Source organism: Mus caroli, chromosome X, assembly GCF_900094665.2.
Source record: "Mus caroli chromosome X, CAROLI_EIJ_v1.1, whole genome shotgun sequence".
NCBI classification, from domain to species: domain Eukaryota; kingdom Metazoa; phylum Chordata; class Mammalia; order Rodentia; family Muridae; genus Mus; species Mus caroli.
The window spans coordinates 84,641,633-84,664,566 of record NC_034589.1 but is presented as its reverse complement, the minus strand read 5'-3'; the positions used below and the strand labels follow the sequence as shown (position 1 = coordinate 84,664,566).

Below are 22,934 nucleotides of genomic sequence, written 5' to 3'. Positions count from 1 at the left end.
TGCACTGAATTTGTAAGTTGCTTTTGGAAAGATGGCCACTTTGACTATGTTAATGCTGCCCATCCATAAATATAGGAAATCTATCTTCTGAGGACTTCATTGATTTCTTTCTTCATACACTTGAAGTTCTTGTCATACAGGTTTTTAACTTGCTTGGTTAGATTTAAACCAAGTTATTTTATATTATTTGTGACTATTGTGAAGGATATCATTTATAAAGCTAATAGACTTTAATTTCCAGTGTGTTTTCAAATTATCATTTTTTATGTTTCACATTTCCCTCATATTTCTTTCATGGATAATTATACTAGGCAATTATTACTACAATAATGTTTCATGACAAAATTTCCAATTTATCAGTGACTTAAGGGTTTTACAGATTTGGGTTGGCTCAGCTAGGAAATAGTATTTGTTCAAATGGACCTTACTTAATGTAAATAGAGAAATTTTAAATAGGTTTCATTTGTATCATTCTAAAACCAAGAAAAAAAGGCAATGGGTATCTATGACTTTTTTTTTCTCTATTTGAACAGGTCATAAAACGTCAAGAAATTATGAAGGAAGGGTTATTATTTGCAAATGATAGGTTAGTATACTAAAGTGACCCCTCTAATCCACCAAAGAACTCCTAAACCTGATAAACAACTTCAGCAAACTGGTTTGATATAAAATTAATTCAAACAAATCAGTTGTCTTCCTCAATATTGAGGATAAACAGGCTGATATAAAAATTATGGAAACAACACCCTTCACAATAGTCACAAACAATATAAAATGTTTTAGTGTGACTTTAAATAAGCAAGTGAAATATCTATATGACAAGAACTTCAAGTCTCTAAGGAAAGAAATCAAAGATCTCAGATGATGGAAAGATCTCCCATGCTCTTGGATTGGCAGGATTAGCATAGTAAAAATCTTGCTGAATGCTCTCTACTTATTCAATGCAATTTCCATTAAAATTTCAACTCAGTGCTTCATAGATTTTGAAAGAGCAATTTCCAAATTCATCTGGAATAACAAAAAACCCAGGATAGCAAAAAACTACTCTCAACAATAAAAGAACCTCTGGTGGAATCACCATGCCTGACCTCAACCTGTACTACAGAGCAATTGTGATAAAAACTGCATGTTATTGGTCCAGTGAAAGGCAGGTAGATCAATGTATCCCATTGAACTGAAGACCCAGAAATGAACCCAAACACCTATCCTCAATTAATCTTTGACAAAGGAACTAAAACAAACCAGTGGAAAAAATGACACCATTTTAAACAAATGGTGCTGGTTAAACTGAAAGTTATCATGTAGAGCAAGGCAAATCGACCCATTCTTATCTTCTTGTACAAAGTTCGAGTCTAAGTGGATCAAGGACTTTCACATAAAACTAGATACACTGAAACTTATAGAAGAGTGTTGACAGCTGGCCTGCAGCTCACAAGAAATGGAGTACACCTGGGAGGCAAGCCAGGGATGAAAAGAGAGGGGAGACTAGGTGGTCGAGAGAAAAATGGAGCTAAGTCAAGATTCTTGATCAAAGTCCAAATGTTTAATAAAAGTCTGCACTTATAAAGGGGGAAACCCATCCCCTGCCACACCAAGTTTCTTGATGTCGTGATGCCAAGTTGTCAGCACAGCCTTTTAACAGTAAGTCACCAAATTCACAGGTTGCAATTAATTCCAGAAAATCTTGGAGAACTGGTTTGGCCTCTGGGCAGGTGGTGAGCAGTGGAGGAGGAGGAAGAGGAGGAGCTGCCCCGCCTCAGTGGCATAAGATCTGAACCAGCCTGCCTTAGGCTGGAGGAGGTTACAGAAGAGAACGTGGGGAAGAGCCTAAAACAAGTGGGCACAGGGCAAAATTTTCTGAACAGAACACAATGGTCTTGTGATGTAAAATCAAGAATCAACAAATGGGACCTCATAAATTTGCAAAGCTTGTGTAAAGCAAAGAACACTGTCAATAAGACAAAAAAGGCCACCAACTGATTGGGAAAAGATCTTTACCAATCCTACCACTGATAGAGGTCTAATACCAAATATATACAAAGAAATCAAAAGTTAAATTCTAGAGAAACTAATTACCCTTTTAAAAAATAGGGTACAGAGCAAAACAAAGAATTCTCAACTGAGGAATTCTGAATGGCTGAGAAGCACTTAAAAAAAAAAAAAACCAACCAAACAAACAAAAAAAAACAAAACAAAACAACAACAACAACAAAAAAACCAAAAGGTTCAACATCCTTAGTCATCATGTAAATGCAAATCAAAACAACCCTAAAATCCACTTCACACCAGTCAGAATGACTAAGATCTAAAACTCAGGTGACAGCAGATGCTGGTGAGGATGTGGAAAAAGAGAAACACTCCTCTGGAGTATATATATCATCTAGAGTGAGGTAACACAATCACAAAAGAACACATATGCTATGCACTCACTGATAAGTGGATATTATCCCAGAAGCTCAGATGCTCGGGATACCCAAGATACAATTCACAAACCACATGAAACTCAAGAAGAAAGAAGACCATAGTGTGGGTACTTCTATCCATCTTAGAAGGGGGGGAACAAAACATCCATGGGAGGAGTTACAGGGACAAAGTGTGGAGTACAGACTGAAGGAATTACCATCTAGAGACTGACTCACCTGGGGATTCATCCCATTTACAATCACAAAACCCAGACACTGTTGTGGATTCCAACAACTGCTTGCTGACAGGAGCCTGACAAAGCTCTCTTCTGAGAGGCTCTGTCAATGCCTCACAAATACAGAGGTGGATGCTCACAACCATCCATTGGACTGAACATAGGATTCCCAATGAAGGAGCTAGATAAAGGACTGAAATAGCTGAAGGGGTTTGCAGCCCCATAGGAGGAACAACAATTTGAACTAGCCATTACCACCAGAGCTCCCAGGGACTAAACCACCAACCAAAGAACACACATTGTGGGACTCATGGATTTAGCTGCATATGTAGCAGAGGATGGCCTAGTCAGACATCAATGAGAGGAGAGGCCCTCTGCCCTATGAAGGCTGTATGCTCCAGTGTGGTGGAATGCCCGGGCCAGAGATTTGGAATGGACGGGTTGGTGAGCAGGGGGAGACAGGAGGGAATAGGGGGAGGGTGTTTTTTGAGGAGGAATCAAGAAAGGGGATAACACTTGAAATGTAAATAAAGAAAATATCCAATAATAAAAAAGAATTTATATGGGTCAGAAGAGATGGCTAAGTGGTTAAGAACACCGACTGCTCTTTCAGGGGTCCTGAGTTTAATTCCCAGCAACTACTTGGTGGCTCACAGCCGCCTGTAATGAGATCAAAAACCCTTTTATGGTGTGTCTGAAGACAACTACAGTGTACTCACATAAATTAAATAAATAAATCTAGAACAAAAAGAAAACCATAGATATCTGTTTGATTTATTCCTATGTTTAACATTTCCAGCAATACCAGTCAATGATAAATATACTATGTTCAAGTACAAAATATTTAAGGATAATATTTAATAAGTATAACAATAGGATACTGAGTTTCTAGCTGTTAAGAAATTGTATAAATACTTTCAGTAGATAAATAAACATCATCATATGAGTTTCAATAATTAAAATTCTAGATGTTTATTGTTTTAATTCTATTTACTAATTTAACGGACAAAATGTCATTCATAATGATTCTATGATGTTGAAAGAAGACTTACAGGAGGATGTTAATGAACCTTTTTGATGGTTTATCTTTCAGCACTAGGTTCCTTATATTTAAATTTCTTCATTAATATCATCCTATCTCTATTACATTATCCTGAAATTTATCATAGTGTCTAGCATGCATTTTTCATTTTTTTTTAGAACTGTAACAGATGGATACTGAAAAGGGAGAACAAATCAAGAAAAGTGTTGAACAAATTGTTGATTACTATGGTTAATACATTGAAGGCAGAAATATTCTACCAATCCAATGTTGTAGAAACATATAATTCAAGGAATAATTTCATACAAAACAAGGTTAAAATATGTTACCTCTTCTTTGTTATTATCCTCATTAGAGCCTACATTTCCTATTATCATTCTCACTGAAATTTTCATTTAGGGATGAATTGACTTTAAATAAAAATACATATGATAGATATTCCTATCCACATTCTTTCCATTCAATTTCAAAATTTTGTTTCTTAAAGTATTTTTTTGAGGTTTGAGAACTAAAAAATAGAATTAGAAAACTGATTTTAACAAAACATCATAATCTTTTTAATAAATATACTATTTTTGTGATACAAAGTGTAGCCCTGAGGTTGAAAATACCTTAAAGATAATATACCTTACTTAAAGTATATACATTACTTAATGAATTGCAGATGAACTACTGAAGTGCTTTACTAGTCTAGTGTGGTTGTTTGAATAGGTTTGACTCCCATAGACTCATGTGTGTGAAAACTTGGCCCTTGTGCAGTGGCACTATTAGGATGTATGACCTTGCTGTCATAGGTGTCGTTTTGTTGGAGGAACTGTGTCACTGTGGGTATGAACTTTGCTGTCTTCTAATGCTCAGGCTTTTCCCAGTGTGTATTCCAAGTCTCCTCTGGGCTGCCTGAAGAAGATAGTCTCCTTCTGACTGCTTTCAGATCAATATGTAGAACTCTGAGCACCTTCCCCAGTACCATGTCTTCCTACACACTGCCATGCTTTCCATCATAATGATAATGGTCCTAACCTCTAAAACTGTAAGTCAGCACCAATTAAATGTGTGCCTTTTTCTTCTTTATTTTTAATTATTTTTATTTTTTTACACTCTAGCTGTTGCACCTCCCTTGGTCCCCCCACAGTTCCTTATCCCATTCCTCCTCACCCTATCTCCAAGAGAATGCCACCCATCAGGTCTCCCTTCTCCCTAGGAACTCAAGTCTGTAAAGGGCTATGTGAATCTTCTCCCAGTGAGACCACACCAGAACGTCCTCTACTATATATGTGTCCAGAGCCTCAGACCATCTCATATATGCTGCCTGGTTGGTGGCATAATGTCTGAGAGAACTCAGGGGCCAGGTTAGTTAAGACTGTTTGTTCCTATGGGGTCACCTTCCTCCTTAGCTTCTTCCAGCATTCTCCAAATTCAACCATGGGGTTACCAACTTCAGTCCAATGTTTGGATGTACATATCTGCATCTGCTGAGATGCTTGTTGGACCTCTCAGAGGACATCCATGCAAGGATTCAATCTTCAAGCACACCATAGCATCAGGGGTAGTATAAGGCTTTGGAGCTACCCCTTGAAATGGATCCCAAGATGGGTTGGTCACTGGACTTTCTTTTCCTCAGTCTCTTTCCCATTTTGGCTCTGCAGTTCTTTTATACAGGAATGATTCTGGGTCAGAATTTTTGATGGTGGGATGGCAATCCCATCCCTCCACTTGATGCCTTGTCATTCTACTGGAGGTGGACACTGCAAGTTCCCTATCCCCACTGTTGTACATTTCATCTAAGGTCCCTCCCTTTTAGTCCTGAGAGTCTCTTATCTCCTAGGTCTCTGGTATTTTCTAGAGGGACCCCCAACTCCCACTCCCAAAGTTGCCTGACTCCATTCATTCTGCTGGCCTTCAGGGCTTCTCTCCTGTCTCCACCCCCATACCTGATCATGTTCCCCCTTTCCCCTCCATGTCCCTTCTCCCACACAGGTCCCTCCATCCTTCTGCCTCCTGTGTTATATTTCTCTCTCCCATGTGGGATTGAAGGACCATCATTTGGACCCCTCAGATTGTTAACCTTCTTGAGTTCTGTGGATTGTATTGTAGATATTCTGTACATTTTTGGCTAATATCCATTTGTTAGTGAGTAACTATCACACATGTCATTGTGGTCTGAGTAACCTCATTCAGGATGATATTTTCTAGTTCCATCCATTTGCCTGCAAAACTTATGATGTCCTCATTCTTAATAGCTGAAGAGTATTCCATTGAGGTAAACAGATGGCAAAAAGCAAGGTGAAGAATAAAAGAATTAGAAACCAATGTAATTTGGCACTATCAGAACTCAGTTCTCCCACCGCAGGAAGCCCTGGATATCCGACCACACCTGAAAACCATGATGCGGATCTAAAATGAAGATAATAGAGTTATTTAAGGGGGATATAAATAACTCACTGAATACAGTTAAACAAGTAGAAGCTTTTAAAGAGGAAGCAAATAAATGTCTTAAAGAATACAGGAAAACACAATCAAACAGGTGAAGGGATTGAATAAAGTGGTCTAAGACCTAAAAATGGAAGTGGAAACAAAAAAGAAATAAAAAATTGAGGCAACCCTGGAAATAGAAAAACTAGGAAAGAGATCAGGAGCTACAGATGCAAGCAACAACAACAGAATACGAGAAATAGAAGAATTTTAGGCTAAGAAGATACCTTAGATGATATTGGCACAATAGTGAAAGAAAATACAAAGCATAAAAATATTCCTAGCCCAAAACATCCAGGAAACCCAGAACAGAATGCAAAGACCAAACCTAAGAATAATAGGAATAGAAGAGAGCAATGAATCCAAGCTCAAAGGAACAGAGAATGTCTTCCAACAAAATCATAGAAGAAAACCTAAAGAAAAAGATGGCCATAAATGTACAAGAATCCTATAGAACACCAAATCAATTGGACCAGAAAAGGCAATCCTCTTGTCACATAACAAACAAAACACTAAATGCACAAAACAAAGAAAGAATATTAAAAGTGGTAAGAGAAAAAGACAAAGTAACAGGTAAAAACAGGCCTATCAGAATTACACCAGACTTTTCATCAGAGACCATGAAAGCCAGAACATTTTACCTTTTTAAAATTTCCATTTTTAAGAGTTCCATTGGCTGCAGGGCTCCTTAATTGCAATGAAACCCTAATTAATACATTGAGGGTTTTTGTTTGTTTTTGTTTTTGTTTTGTTTTGTTTTTCATTTCAAGTAGGAAATGTATAGGGGGAAAAAACAATGCTAGAAATATTCTCCTCAAATCTCTGTTTTCTTCACTCATCCTTATTTCCTTTCTTTCTCTCTCCCCCTCCTAGTTTCTAAGAGGGCATATTTAGAGTCTACACATCTTTAATCTGCACACTCTGGAATTTGAAGTTCTTCACAGTAGCTTACTTTCTCACAGGGTGATTTTAAGGACTACTGAGAAATCCATTTGTTTATCCCTTTCAGACCACAACCTGTCTCTTATTTAGGCAACTATGTTGAGCCAACTCCTATTTATATGATTCCTTGTTATTCTCTTACTATTATTCTTGATATTATATCAACATGGTTGTGGAAAACATACTCAAACCCGTTTTGTTCATTAGATAGAAGTGCAGTTTGCTGGTATTATGTCAGAGCTTCTATAATTATAATTTCGTAGCATTTTTTAAATCTCTGAGAGTAATTAAACCATAGGACACCGTGTCTCCAAAACCTCAGAGAATATATTTTAAAATCTCCAGTTTCTTTCTTTAAATAAAATCCTTCTCACTAAGCCAGCAGTGAGAAGTACCAGGAATCTCTACTCCCACTCTAGGAAGAAAGTATAATTGTGAGATCAGAGTAAGAACCAGAATACTGATGCCCACATTTCAAAAAGAAAATCTCTTTATTTAACTTCAATGATAACCATGAGTACAGTCTCAGGTGTGAGCTCTGTCATGTAACCATTTATTTTTCATATAACTTCTTCATGTGACCTACATAAATACACAATCACTTCCAAATTTGGGACCTTCGCTGAAACCAATATAAAAGACTCATTTTAAGTTGCTTATGTATATGCAATTTATATTGCACTACTATAAAGGACTACAGTCATTTGATATTGGACACTTCAGCTGCCTTCAAAATTTGTGATCCAAATATTGACGTAATGATATAAATGTATATTTAAACATTTTGATTTGGAATATTTTAGTAGGAAAAATGTCAGGTTGATAATATGCAAGTAAAAAGTTACATTTTAATTCTGTGGATCTTCTCTTAGTATCTTTTCCTACTGTTGAGGTAAAATAAAGGGATGAGGCAGACATGATAGTGCCTTTAATCACAGAGCTAAGGAGGCAGAGACAGATGGATCACAGATCTCTGTGAGTCCGAGACCAGCCTTTCTATATAAAGAGTTCCAGGTCAAACAGGCTTATAAAGTGAGTGAAAGCTTCTGTGCTTGTGTGTGTGTGTGTGTGTGTGTGTGTGTGTGTGTACGTGGGTGCATGCACATTTTAAACACACAGTTCACAAACAACTTAAATGAGAAAGACTTCATTTTGGGTCACATTTTAAAGTGCAGTTCATGTTTATGTGGAAGTCAAGTAACATCAGTCTGAAATTGTTGGTCACATCACATGTAGGATCAGGAAACTGAAGATGAACAAAGCTGTGCTCCCCAGCTTCTTTTCTCCATTTATACAGTCCAGGATCAAAAACAAGAAATGGTGTCCTACCTTAACTACCCCAGTGATGATAAATCCTTCACTTGCATGCCCTAGAGCCTGTCTCCCATGTAATTCTACACTGTGACAATTAACATTCTTATGCATACTTAAAATCTGTATCATGATAAAATAAATTTACAGCACTTTCTTTTCTCCACAATGTGTTTTAATGCTTTATATCTTCATGGATAAATACAGAATATTGATTATTGTTTTAATTTATACTTTAGTTGAAAGTGTTTTAGTAATCTGAGTACTATAAAATTTACCTCAAGAGGGAAGATAAATACAACATTTTTTCTTTCATATTTCTAGGGCCAAAATTTAATATTATGAGAGGAAATCAAGATGTGTTTTTCATTCCTAGAAGGTTGACTCAGTTAATGTGCAAAAAAGAGTATTTTTTTTCCTAAGCAATTTTCACATAATGATTCAATTTAAACATTTTGGTAGAGGAGAGAATGACTTGGCTTAAATTTGCTTTGTTTCTACTTTCAACTATTTAGAGACAGAAAACCTTGCCATAAAACAGTTTAACATGTCATATGTATTTAAATAGCCAATAGAAAGAAAAAAAGCAAATATGAAATAATCCAACAGAAGTCTAGAAATGGAGATTATCTAATGCACAGCTAGTGACCAACCACAGAAGTAAAAGATACATGATTTCAAGGGTGTAAAGCTGGATATAATTCTATTTCAAGCTTCAATTCTTTGGTGAGATTTATACAATATACATATATGCGATATATATAATATATATTATGTATATATAATATATTATATATATTTTACATATTATATATATTATAATATATATATATATATATGTATATTCTCCTTCCATAGTTTTGCTTCAATTGTGTATAAATTTTGCACAATATATACATGCAGACTTTTCCAAGAAAAGTGACTCAATAAATTCTAAATTCTTTATTTGTGTCATTTTGATATAGAATGTGAGTATAATGGTTTGTATATGCTTGGCTCAAGGAGTGGCACTATTAGGAGAGGTGGGTTGTTGGAGTAGTTGTAAGTTGGGCTTAAGACACTTATCCTAGCTGCCTGGAAGTCAGTAGTCTTCTAGCAGTCTTCACATGAACATGCAGAATTGTCAGCTCCTCCTGCACTATGCCTGCCTGGATGCTGCCATACTCCTGCCTTGATGATACTGGAATGACCTTCTGAAATTGTAAGCCAACCCCAATTAAATGTTTCCTTGGTCATGGTGTCTTCTGTTTGGAGCAATACAACGTTAACTAAGACAGTGAGACTAGTAGTTTGAGAGCATTTTCAGTGGTAAGAGTGGTTATAACTAGCTTTACTCCCCATCCTCTTGTACATGATTATACTGTTGCTATTGGTGCTCCTAGATAGTTTTAAAAAGTGTTTCCTTGAGTACTATGTATATTCTTGGCAATTTTAAATACAGTTCTAAATTTTGAGTTGAGATGGAGAACTTGTGGCTAGTGAAAAAATAAAGTGAAACTGCATGAAAAATCCTATGGGAATATTCATAGAAGCAACAAGTATCAGAGCTCGTATTATCTTTCAGAGATTTCTCCATGAATATGAAGTTTTAGCCTCCTCTGTTATACTGTTCCTAATTTTCTAGTACACTTAGAAAGTCACTGAGTTATTAAAATAACTGGAAGCCTTTCTATATAGACCATAATCTTTGATGAGGTCAGAATTTTTTTTCTAAAAATCATCTTTCTTGTTGGTTTGGTGAACATGGCGTCCTTTCTAACCACTCATTTTCATGTCATAAATAACTTATTTAAATGCCCTTTTGAAATTACTCTTGTAGAACAGAAATAACTACAATATTTTATTTTTCAAAATACTTTTAAATTATTCATTTTATTATTTAAGACTTAATATAGTTAAAATTTAACCTTTTCAGTTTCCTTACCTCAAAGTCTCTTATATGCTTCTCCTTGCTCTCTTTCAAATTAATAGACTATTTGTAATTAATTGTTACACATACACACACACACACACACACACACACACACACACACCAAATCTTATAAAGATTGTACAGATTAAGAGAATGTCCATCTATTCTTTAATGTATAACTTATTTAGACTTTATTTACTTCCAGTTCTAATTATACATATACCTTTTAAATCTTCATAAACTCACTAGGTAAAGACACATGAAGGAATATAAATACTATTTTTCTTCTCTTAGAGTATCTATTTATTAAATATTAAGCCTAGCTGATAAAATATAAGCAGCAATAATATACAGAATTTTACTCCATGATATAATTTTAAATAGATTCTCAATTAAGGAATTGTATACAAGCTATGAGGTCTCCCTCATTTTTTCTGTGTTCCATATTCTGGTCCATACCTCTACCTACAATACCAGAGCTATATTCTACTTTACATGCCATAGCTCTTGCTTGAAATGGATGATTTTCTAGAAAGATATCACTTACAGATATTAAATCAAGATCAGGTAAACTACTTAAATGGCCCTATAACCCATAATATAATAGAATCATTCATTAAAAGTCTCCTAACCTAGTTATCCCTGGGCCAGGTGGTTTCAGTAAATAATGATACAAGACTTTCAAAGAGAAGCTAATAACAATATTCTTCAAACTATTCCACCAAATAGAAAGAGAAGGAATGTTGCCAAACTCATTCGATGAGACTACAGTCACCCTGATACCTAAAGCACACAATGATTCAATGAAAGAACTTCAGCTTTCTCCTTTGCCTGCTTGCCATGAGTGACTGAGCTACTGCTAGATCCTTGGGCTTCATTCACAGCTGTTGATTACCATTGTTGGGAGTTGGACTGCAGATTGTAAGTCATCAACAAATCCCTTTAGTATATAGAGACTACACATAAGTTCTGTGACTAATACATCATCTACCATTATGGATGATGATTAAATGTAATGTATGTGAATTAGATATAAGAAAAGGTATTTTTAAATAATCAGTTAAAAATAAATCCACCTTGAGCATGAACTCGGCGGACAGTCCCACGTCCCCAGTAGACTCTCCACACTGCAAGCACCCTAGCACTCCCAGGATCCTGGGATCACTGGTGAGTGGAATACAACATCTGTTCCAAAACACAGGGAGGGACCTATGCCAGCAGGAAAAGGAACACAGGAAAGCAACCCAACCAGAAGCTGGGGTTCCTTCCAGTTAGCATTAGCCCCATGCCACCTTGGGAAGGAACTTGGCTGATGGCCCCACAGTTCCCAGAGGACTCTCCGTGCCTCAGGTGCCCTAGCACACCCAGGAACTTAGAATCATTGAAGAAAGTTGTCCTCGAGAGAGGGTCCTGACTCCAGGATACAGTTGAGAGCATCATCTTGTATCCCGGGTCTCTCAGAGACCAGTCCACTCAGGAGAGTGTGTGGGCCTCAGATTCAAAAGAGCTTCTTGGAACGGGTCCTTTCAGACTTTCATTCTCAGCCAGTAGGTGGATCAGAGCTCCAGACCTCTGTATGCCTTACCTGCAAGAGGAGAGCTTGCCTGCAAAGAGTGCTCTTACCACTGGGACTTAGGAGAGAGTTGAACTCCTAGGAGTGCTGACAGAGGCTAACAGAATCACAGGAGGAACAAGCTCCAGCAAGATACAGATAGAACATCTAACACAAGAGATTACCAGATGGCTAATGGCGAACATAAGAAGCTTACTAATAGAAACCAAGACCACTTGGGATCATCAGAACCAAGTACTCCCACCACAGCGAGTCCTGGATACCCCAACACACTCGAAAAGGAAGATTCGGATTTAAAACCGTATCTCATGATGCTGGTAGAGGATTTTAAGAAGGGCATTAATAACTCACTTAAAGAAATACAGGAGAACACTGCTAAACAGGTAGAAGTCTCTAAAGAGGAAACACACACACACACACAAAACCCATAAAGAATTACAGGAAAACACAACCAAGCAGGTGATAGAATTGAAGAAAACCATCTAAGATTGAAAAATAGAAGTAGAAACAATAAAGAAAACCCAAGGGGAGACAACTCTGAAAATAGAAATACTAGGAAAGAAATCAGGAGCCATAGATGTGATCATCAGCAACACAATACAAGAGATGGAAGAGAGAATCTCAGGTGCAGAAGAGTCCACAGAAAACATGGAAACAACAATCAAAGAAAATGCAAAATGCAAAACAACCCTCATTCAAAACATCCAGAAAATCCAGGACACAATGAGAAGACCAAACCGAAGGGTAATAGGTACAGATGACAATGAAGATTATCAACTTAAAGGGCCAGTAAATATTTCCAAGAAAATAATAGAAGGAAACTTCCCTAACTTAAAGAAAGAGATGCCAATGAATATACAAAAAGACTACAGATCTACAAATTGACTGGACCACAAAAGAAATTCCTCACTACACATAATAATCAGAACAACAAATGCACTAAATAAAGATAGAATATTAAGAGCAGTAAGGGGAAAAGGTCAAGTAACATATATAAGCAGACCTATAAGAATTATATCAGACTTCCCACCAGAGACAATGAAAGCCAGAAGATCCAGGACAGAGATTATACAGATTCTAAGAGAACACAGACACAAGCCCAGGCTACTATACCAAGCATAACTCTCAATTACCATAGATGGAGAAATCAAAGTATTCCATGACAAAACCAAATTCACACAATATCTTTCCAGAAATCAAGTCCTTCAAAGCTTAATAATAAAGAAATAATAAAGAAAACACTCCAACAAAGGAGGGACATTACACCCTAGAAAAAACAAGAAAGCAATCCTTCAAGAAACCTAAAAGAAGATAGCCACAAGAACAGAATCCAAACTCTAACAACAAAAATATCAGGAGGCAACAATTACTTTTCCTTAATATCTTTTAATATTAATAGATTCAATTCCCCAAGAAAAAGACACAGACTAACAGATTGGCTACATAAACAGGACCCAACATTTTGCTTCTTACAGGAAACCCACCTTTGGGACAAATCCAGATTCTACCTAAGAGTAAAAGACTGGAAAAAATTTTCCAATCAAATGATCTCAACTAACAAGCTAGAGTGCCATTCTAATATCGAATAAAATCTACTTTCAACTCAAAGTTATCAAAAAACCAAACCAAAACAAAAACAAAAACAAAAAACCAAGGTCTGGCACTTCATACTCATCAAAGATAAAATATTTCAAGATGAAATATAAATCCTGAATATCAATGCTTCAAATGCAAGGGCATCCACATTCATTAAGGAAACTTTAGTAAAGCTCAAAGCACACATTGCACCTCAAACAATAATAGTGGGAGACTTCAACACTCCATTCTCATCAATGGACAGATCCTGAAAGCGGAAACTAAACAAAATCAGATCCTAGAAACAGAAACTAAACAGGGACACAGGGAAACTAACAGAAGTTATAAATCAAGTGGATCTAACAGATATCTATAGAAAATTTTATCCTAAAACAAAACGATATAATTTTTCTATATAATTCGTCATAAAACAGGCCACAACAGATACAAAAGGATTGAAATAACATCATACATCCTATCACATCAACACAGACTAAGGCTGATCTTCAATAACAACATAAATAAGAGAAAGCCCACATACTCGTGGAAGCTGAAAAACACTGTGATCAATGAAAACTTGATCAAGGAAGAAATAAAGAAATTAAAAACTTTTTAGAGTTTAATGAAAATGAAGCCACAACATACACAAACATATGGGACAACACAAAGAAAGCAGTCCTAAGAGGAAAACCCATAGCTCTTAGTGCCTCCAAAAAGAAACTGAAGAGAGGATACTAGAGCAGCTTGAAAGCACACCTAAAAGCTCTAGAACAAAAAGAAGCAAATTCATCAGAGAGGAGTAGATGGCAGGAAATAATCAAACTCAGGGCTGAAATCAACAAAGTGGAAACAATAAGAACTATTCAAAGAATGAACCAGACCAGGAGCTGGTTCTTTGAGAAAATCTACCAGATAGATGCACCCTTAGCCAGACTAACAAGAGGGCACAGGGACAGTATCCTAACTAAAAAAATCAGAAAAGAAAAGGGAGACATAACAACAGAACTTGAGGAAACCTGAAACACCATCAGATTCTACTATAAAAGGCTATACTCAACATAACTAGAAAACGTGGATATAATGGACAATTTACTAGACAGATACCAGGTACAAAAGTTAATTAGGATCAGATAAATTATCTACACAGTCCCATATCCCTTAAAGAAATAGAAGCAGTCATTAATAGTCTTCCAACCAAAAAAGCCCAGGACCATATGGGTTTAGTGCAGAGTTCTATGAGATCTTCAAAGAAGAACTAATTCTAATTCTCCTCAAACGTTTCTACAAAATAGAACAGAAGGTACTCTACCCAATTCATTCTATAAAGCTGCAACTATTCTGATACCTAAACCACACAAAGGACCAACAAAATAAAAGAACTTCAGACCAATTTCCATTATGAATATCAATGCAAAAATACTCAATAAAATCCTCACAAACTTAATCCAAGAACATATCAAAATGATTATCCTTCATGATCAATTAGGCTTCATCCCAGGGACTCAAGGGTGGTTTAATATATAGAAATCCATCAATGTAATCCACTATATATAAAAACTCAAAGGTAAAATCCACATGATCATCTCATTAGATGCTGATAATGTATTTGACAAAATCCAAAATCCATTCATGATAAAAAGTCTTGGAAAAATCAGGAATTCAAGGCCCATACCTAAATATAATAAAAGCAATAGACAGCAAATTAGTAGTCAACAATAAACTAAATGGAGAGAAAATTGAAGCATTCCCACCAAAATCAGGAACTAGATAAGGCTGCCAACTTTCTTTCTACCTATTCAGTATAGTACTTGAAATCCTAGCCGACAACAAAAGGAGATCAAGGGATACAAATTGGGAAAGAAGAAGTCAAAATGTTATTATTTTCAGACAATATGATGGTATATATAAGTGATCCTATAAATGCTACCAGAGAACACTGAAACCTGATAAACAACCTCAGTGAAGTAACTGCATATAAAATAAACTCAAATCACTGACTGTCCTTTCTCTACACAAAGAATAAACAGGCTGAAAAAGACAATAGGGAAAAAACACCCATCACAATAGTCACAAATAATATTAAAAAAAAAAAACTTGGTGTGACTCTAACTAAGGAAGTGAAAGGTATGTATGATCAGAACTTCAAGTCTCTGAAGAAAGAAATTGAAGATCTCAGAAGATGGGATGATCTCTGATGCCCATGTACTGGCAGAATTAATCTAGTAAAAATGGCTATCTTGCCTAAAGCAATCTACAGATTCAATGCAATCTCCATCAAAATTCCAACTCAATTCCTCACAGAGTTAGGAATGGCAATTTGCAAATTCATCTTGAATAACAAAAAACCCAGGATAACAAAAACTATTTGCAACAATAAAAGAACCTCTGGTGGAATCACCATCCCTGACCTCAACCTGAACTACAGTGCAAGTGTGATTAAAAACTGCATGGTACTGATACAGTGACAGACAGGTAGATCAAAGGATTAAAATTGAAGACCCAGAAATGAACCCACACACCTGTGGTCACTTGATCTTTGACAAAGGAGCTAAAACCATCCAGTGGAAAAAAGACAACACTTTCAACAAATGGTACTGGTTCAACTGGTGACTACCATGTAGAAGAATGTGAATTGATCCATTCCTATCTCCTTGTACTAAGGTCAAGTCTAAGTGGATCAAGGAACTTCACATAAAACCAGAGACACTGAAACTTATAGAGAAGTAAGTGAGCAAAAGCCTTGAAGATATGGGCACATGGGAAAAATTCTAGAATAGAACAGCAATGGCTTGTGCTGTATGATCAAGAACTGACAAATGGGACCTCATAAAATTGCAAAGCTTCTATAAGGCAAAAAACACTGTCAATGAGACAAAGAGGCCCCCAAAAGATTGGGAAAAGATCTTTACCAATCTTAAATCAGACAGAGGAGTAATAACTAACATATATAAAGAACTCGATAAATTGAATTTCAGAAAACCAAGTAACTCTATTAAAAAATAGTGTACAGAGCTAAACAGAGAATTCTAAACTTAGGAATGCTGAATGACTGAGAATCACCTGACAAAAATATTCCACATCTTTAATCATCAGGGAAATACAAATCAAAACAACCCTGAGATTCCATCTCATACCAGTCTGAACAGTTAAGATAAAAAAATCAAGGTGACAGGAGATGCTGCCGAGGATGAGGAGAAAGAAGAACACTCCTCGATTGCTGGTGGGATTGCAAGCTGGTACAACCACTCTGGAAATCAGTTTGGTGGTTTCTCAGAAAACTGGACATAATACTACTGGAAGATCCAGCCATACCTCTCCTGGGCATATACCCAGATGTTCTAACTTGTAATATGGACACATGCTCTACTATGTTCATAGATGCCTTATTTATAATAGCCAGAAGCTGGAAAGAACACAGATGTCCCTCAACAGAGGAATGGATACAGAAAATGTGGTACATTTACACGATGGAGTAGTACTCAGCTATTAAAAACAATGAATTTATGAAATTCTTAGGCAAATGGATGTACCTGAAGGATATCATCCTGAGTGAGGTAACCAAATCACAAAAGAACACACTTGATATGCACTCACTTTTCAGGCCGTGTTTGAACTCAGTACATTTGAACGTTGTGCTAAGTTTTGCTTTTCTTACAGATTCAAGTAAAAAGAAGGTTGAGAGAAACAGAGGACAAGGAAAATGAAAGGTCTTTTAAGAAACAACTATTTTATCATGAGAGTTCCAAAGGCAACAAGAGAAAAAGAAACACCATAAGAGAATATCTATTATGTGAAATATCTGAAGGCTTGAATGTGTTGTATAGAAACATTTCAAATAAAATGGATGGAAAGAAAAATGCTGCAGTAAAGACAAATAAGGTTCAAAGATAAAATCAGTGTACAGATTCTTGTATTAGAAATGACATGTCCAGTGTGTATTTATGTGGCAGCCACAGCTGGGGACCTTGCACCTATAGAGCTTCCTGTAGAGAATCTGTAGAAGTCAATGAAATCAGTGCATTGATTAGGCAAAAACAACAGGAACTGGAGTTGCCATGGTTTCCTAATACATTACCTGGAAATGGAAGAGTTGGCTCTGTACCCTGGAGTGTAGAGACAGTCCTCCTCTCTCTGGCTTCCTCAGAGTTGCCAAGGATGGTTTTCCCAACAAGTACCAAGTCACTAGAGCATTTTGGTACTTCTCATAATGGATATGCATTAGCACATACCCAAGGAGGAGGAGGAAAAAAGCAAACTTCAGGCACATCAAATACCAGAGGATCAAGACAAAAACCTGCAGCAACTGCTCCTACAAGGAGGTCCACATGAAACACGTGAGCTGAGACAGTCAGTCAGTCCCAGAAGTCCCCACTGTCAAACTATTCTGAGTGTGATGCCCCAGGGAATAGTAATTCCTCTGTAAGTATTTCTCCTCCAGCTGAATCAGAAAAGCAAACAAGACAGGCTCCAAAATGGAAGTCTGGGAGGAGAGGAAGAAAACCGCCTTTATTGAAAAAGAAACTTAGGAAATCTGTACCCCCCCCCGCCCCCCGCTGAAAAATCACCTAGCTATTCAGTAGAGGAAGAAAGTGTGGACTCTGACACTCCACCTGTGTTGGAGAAAGAACAACAATCATGTGTAGAAAGTAGTAGCATTTGCTCTGTTCAAACAGATGAAGAGAATCATCTTCATCTTGAAAGTTGCAGTGAACAATCAGAAGAAAATGAACAAACCAAGAATCATGAGATTGAGGAGCAAACAGAAAGTTTAAATTCTGAATCTTGCACTCAATATCCTTGTGTGCTTGTTGGAGAGGATACAGGGATAGAGGCCAAGGAGTTCTGTGTAGACCATGATATTTCTCCAGATACTTCTCTAAGAGGAAGTGATCCAGTAGAACACCAAAATCAGGTGTCTGGAAGCTCAGTCAGAGGTACAGGCACTTGTGTGTACAGAGAGTACTCCTGAAGATTCTCTTACATGTCTACCTTTTGACATTGAACACCAACCCGTGTCCAGTTCCCTAGATGAAGTATCTGATAACACCACACCAGTGGTTAGTGATGAAAGAACACAGGAGAGTCTCATTGTAGAAAGTACTGATTTGAACGATTCTGCAGTAAACACAGAAGCATTTGTAGAGAGCCCCAAAATGGAATTTTCTGAGGGTGAAACTGCACACGGACTGGACAGACACTGTGTTCCCAGCTCAGACACTGAGTTGCCTGAGCATATTCAAACAGAAAATACAGAAATAATTACAGCATATGGCACTTCAGAAAATGAAAATTCTCATGCTGTTCAAGACTGTGAAGATAACTTATTAAAACATAATCTTGACAACTCCCAATCAGATACATTCTTAGAAGAAAGGACAGACTCTCTAGTTGAACATCCAATCCATTCAGAGTTATCTCACAAAGAGGTTGAACAGAGTGAGAAACATTTCAGTGATAATAATAATGAAACAGTACCTATGGAGTGCGATTCTTTCTGTAGTGACCAGAATGAGTCTGAAGTAGAGTCATCTGCAAATACTGTCTCTAAACAATTGAGTGAAAATTCTGTGCAACACAGTTCTGTTGACAAGCTGTCTTCTGATCCTGCAGTTGAGAAGGTTGAAACTGGAGCACAATCAGCTGAAAGCTTAGTGGATAAAGCCCCAAAGCCTTGTACTTGAAGATCTAGATTCCATTCTCCATCTACAACTTGGTTTCCTAATAAAGATGCTGCACAAGAAAAGAGGCGTGCTTAGTCTTTGTCTCCAAAAAGAGAGACTGCAATAGAAAGTAAGAGTTTTCAGTCACCATCACCCAAGAGAGAATCTGCCAGAGGATGGAGAAAATCTCATTCTCTCTCACCGAAAAAAGATGTAGCAAGAGAAAGGAGGCAGTCTTGCTCTCCAAAGAGAGAGAATGCTAGGGAAGCTAAAAGATCTGAGTCAGGGTCCCCAAGAAGTAATACTTCTAGAGAGAACCAGAGGTCTCAGTCCCAAGTGAAAGATTCTTCCTCAACAGAAAAATCGAGGTCCTGGAGCAGAGAAAGAGAAATTGATAGAGAAGCTCAGAGGAGAGAGCAAGACAGAGAGAGGAGAGCTAGAAGATGGTCCCGGTCCAGATCCCGCTCTCGATCGCCATCAAGATTAAGAACAAAAAGTAAGACTTCATCATTTGGTAGAAATGAGAGAGATAATTACTCTCCTTGGTGGGAGGAAAGATGGACAAATGATGGTTGGAGGTGTCCCAGAGGAAATGATCGGTACCGGAGGAATGATTCAGAGAAACAAAATGAAAATACAAGAAATGAAGAAAAAATGAAATCACTGCAGATACTAATGATCCAAGTTACACAGATAGCTGTCTCTTGTGAGACTATGCCAGGGCCTAGCAAACACATAAGTGGATGCTCACAGTCAGCTATTGGATGGATCATAGGGCCCCCAATGGAGGAGCTAGAGAAAGTACCCAAGGAGCTAAAGGGATCTGCAACCCTATAGGTGGAACAATATTATGAACTAACCAGTACCCCGGAGCTCTTGACTCTAGCTGCATATGTATCAAAAGATGGCCTAGTCGGCCATCACTAGAAAGAGAGGCCCACTGGACTTGCAAACTTTAGATGCCCCAGTACAGGGGTACACCAGGGCCAAAACGTGGGAGTGGGTGGGTAGGAGAGTAGGGGGATGGTATGGGGGACTTTTGGGATAGCATTGGAAATGTAAATGAGGAAAATACTTAATTAAAAAAAAAGAAATAAACTTACTTAAAGGTGAAAAACAAACAAACAAACAAACAAACAAAAAGCATAGAAAAGACTGTCACAGTTGGATAACAGAAAAAAATAATCTCTGGGCCAGATCCAAGGACCAGAAATCCAGAAAAGTTAAAAGATCTCCACTGGGAGCCGGGCGTGGTGGCGCACGCCTTTAATCCCAGCACTCAGGAGGCAGAGGCAGGTGGATTTCTGAGTTCGAGGCTAGCCTGGTCTACAAAGTGAGTTCCAGGACAGCCAGGGCTACACAGAGAAACCCTGTCTCGAAAAACCACAAAAAAAAAAAAAAAAAAAAAAAAAAAAAGATCTCCACTGGGAAGAAAATAGAAATGAAAATTCAGGGAATTCTTGGACTAAAAACTTTGGCCCAGGCTGGATGTCCAGCCGTGGTCGAGGCGGCCATGGGAAAGGTGCTTACAGAGGTAATTTTGCCTGTAGTGACCAGAGCGAGAACAGGTGGCAAAGCTGTACACCCCTCTCAGGGACCGACTCTTTCAAGTCTGCGGAGCAGCAGTTCTCTAAGTGGAAAAGTGAGCAGGAGCTGTCCTTTGGCACAGCAGCAGACAGATCAAGGTGGACACCTGCATCTAGTTGGACAGTAAGAAAAACTCTGCCCGCAGATGTGCAGAACTATTACTCTCGGCAGGGCAGGAACTCTTCAGGCCCACAGTCTGGGTGGATGAGAGAGGAGGAGGAGACCCCTGAGCAGGATTCTAACTTAAAAGACCAAACAAACCAAGTTGACGGTTCTCAGCTGCCTGTGAATATGATGCAGTCACACATGAGTGTAATGCAGCATCCAGTGAATGCCCAGCACCCGCCTATGGGGATCTTCCCATACTCAGTGGGTGTTCCAGACCCAATGATGAATATGCAGCGGAACCCATTCACCATGCACCCTCTGCTGCCCCTGCATCTTCATACAGGTAGCTAACCCTGCAAGTATACCTCAGGGACCATCACCAACACCCCCTCTGCTACCATCCCAGCAGGTCAGCTACATCGCCTCACAACCAGATGGGAAACAAGTGCAGGGCCTTCCAAGTTCTTCTCATGTAGGTAATAATATGAATACACAAGTGTTGCCTGCTCCATCAGCAACCCCATCAAACATGGGATCAGTTCAGGGACCAAGTTCTGGTAATACTTCGTCATCAAATCACGTCCAAGCCTCTAACGCTGCTGTAAAATTGGCAGAAAGCAAAAAATTGCAAATTCAAGAGAAAGCAGCACAGGAGGTGAAAGTGCCTATTAAGCCATTTTATCATAATAAAGACATCACTAAGGAAGAGTACAAGGAGATTGTGCGGAAGGCAGTGGACAAAGTTTGTCATAGTAAGAGTGGAGAATTAAATTCTACCAAAGTGGCAAATCTGGTTAAAGCATATGTAGACAAGTACAAATACTCACGGAAGGGAAGCCAGAAGAAATCTCTGGAAGAACCCGTGTCTACAGAAAAAAAACTAGGCTGACCAGAGGAGCACTGCCCAGGACACTGTGGAGATGTTTGTAGAGTGCACTTCAGCATGCACCCTTACTGAATCACACCCAACTATGATGGAAATCTGGTCTTGATAAAATTATTTTTTTATTGTAGGATATGTTTTGTTCAAAATATAGCTGTGCACTGCAACTTCTATATCTAACCCTAAACTCCAATACAACAAATTCAAGGCACAAAAAAGATTAGGTAAACTGTCTGAATAGTCCTATAACCCTAAGGAAATAGGATCAGTCATTTTAAGTCTCCCAAATAGACAAACAACAACAATAATAACATGCTGGGTCAGACTGATTTAGTGCAGAATTCTACCAGACTTTCATAGAAGAGATAATGGCTATTCTTTTGAAATTATTCCACAAAATAGAAACAGAAGGAACACTGCCAAATCCATTCTATGAGGCCACAGTCACCCTGTGACCTAAACCATGCTAAGACTCATCAAAGAATTCAGACCAATTTCCCTAATGAACTCTGATGCAAAAACACTCAATAAAATATTTGCAAACAGAATCCAAGAACACACCAAATACATCATCCACAATGATCAAGTAGTCTCCATCCCAGGGGTGTAGAGGTGGTACAATATACAAAAATACATCAAAGTAATGCACCATATAAACAAACTGAAAGAAAGAAAAAAAAAAGATGTGATCATTTCACTAGATGCCAGAAAATCTTTTGATAAAATATAACTGCCCTTTCTCATAAAAGAATATAGATACAAGGAATGCATCTAAACACAATATACAGCAAGCCAATAGCCAACATAAAATTGAACAGTGAGAAACTTAAAGCATTTCACTAATAAGTGGAGAAAAAGTTGTACACTCACCTCATATCTCTTTGATATAGTATGTGAAGTTCTAGCTAGAGCAATAAGACAACCAAGGAAGAACAAAGGGATACAAATTGTAAAGGAAGATGTCAAAGTATTGCTATTCACTGGTGATATGTTAGTATACATAACTGACTCCAAAATTTCTACCAGGGAAGTCCTACACTAATAAACACCTTCAGCTGGATACAAAAGTATCTCTAAGAAATAAGTAGCACTCATCTACACAAGTGGCAAATGGTCTGAGAAAAAAGTCACGGAAACAGTGCCCTTCACAATAGCCATGAAAAATATAAAATACCTCAGTGTAACTCTAACCAAGCAACTAAAGCACTTATATGACAAGAACTTCAATTCC

General features: G+C 37.7%; 1 pseudogene; it reads left to right on the top strand.

The window, feature by feature from the left end:
- LOC110286274 overlaps positions 1 to 21,709 on the top strand; it is a 30,411-nt pseudogene extending 8,702 nt beyond the window's left edge.
- Positions 21,710 to 22,934: the final 1,225 nt, after the last annotated feature.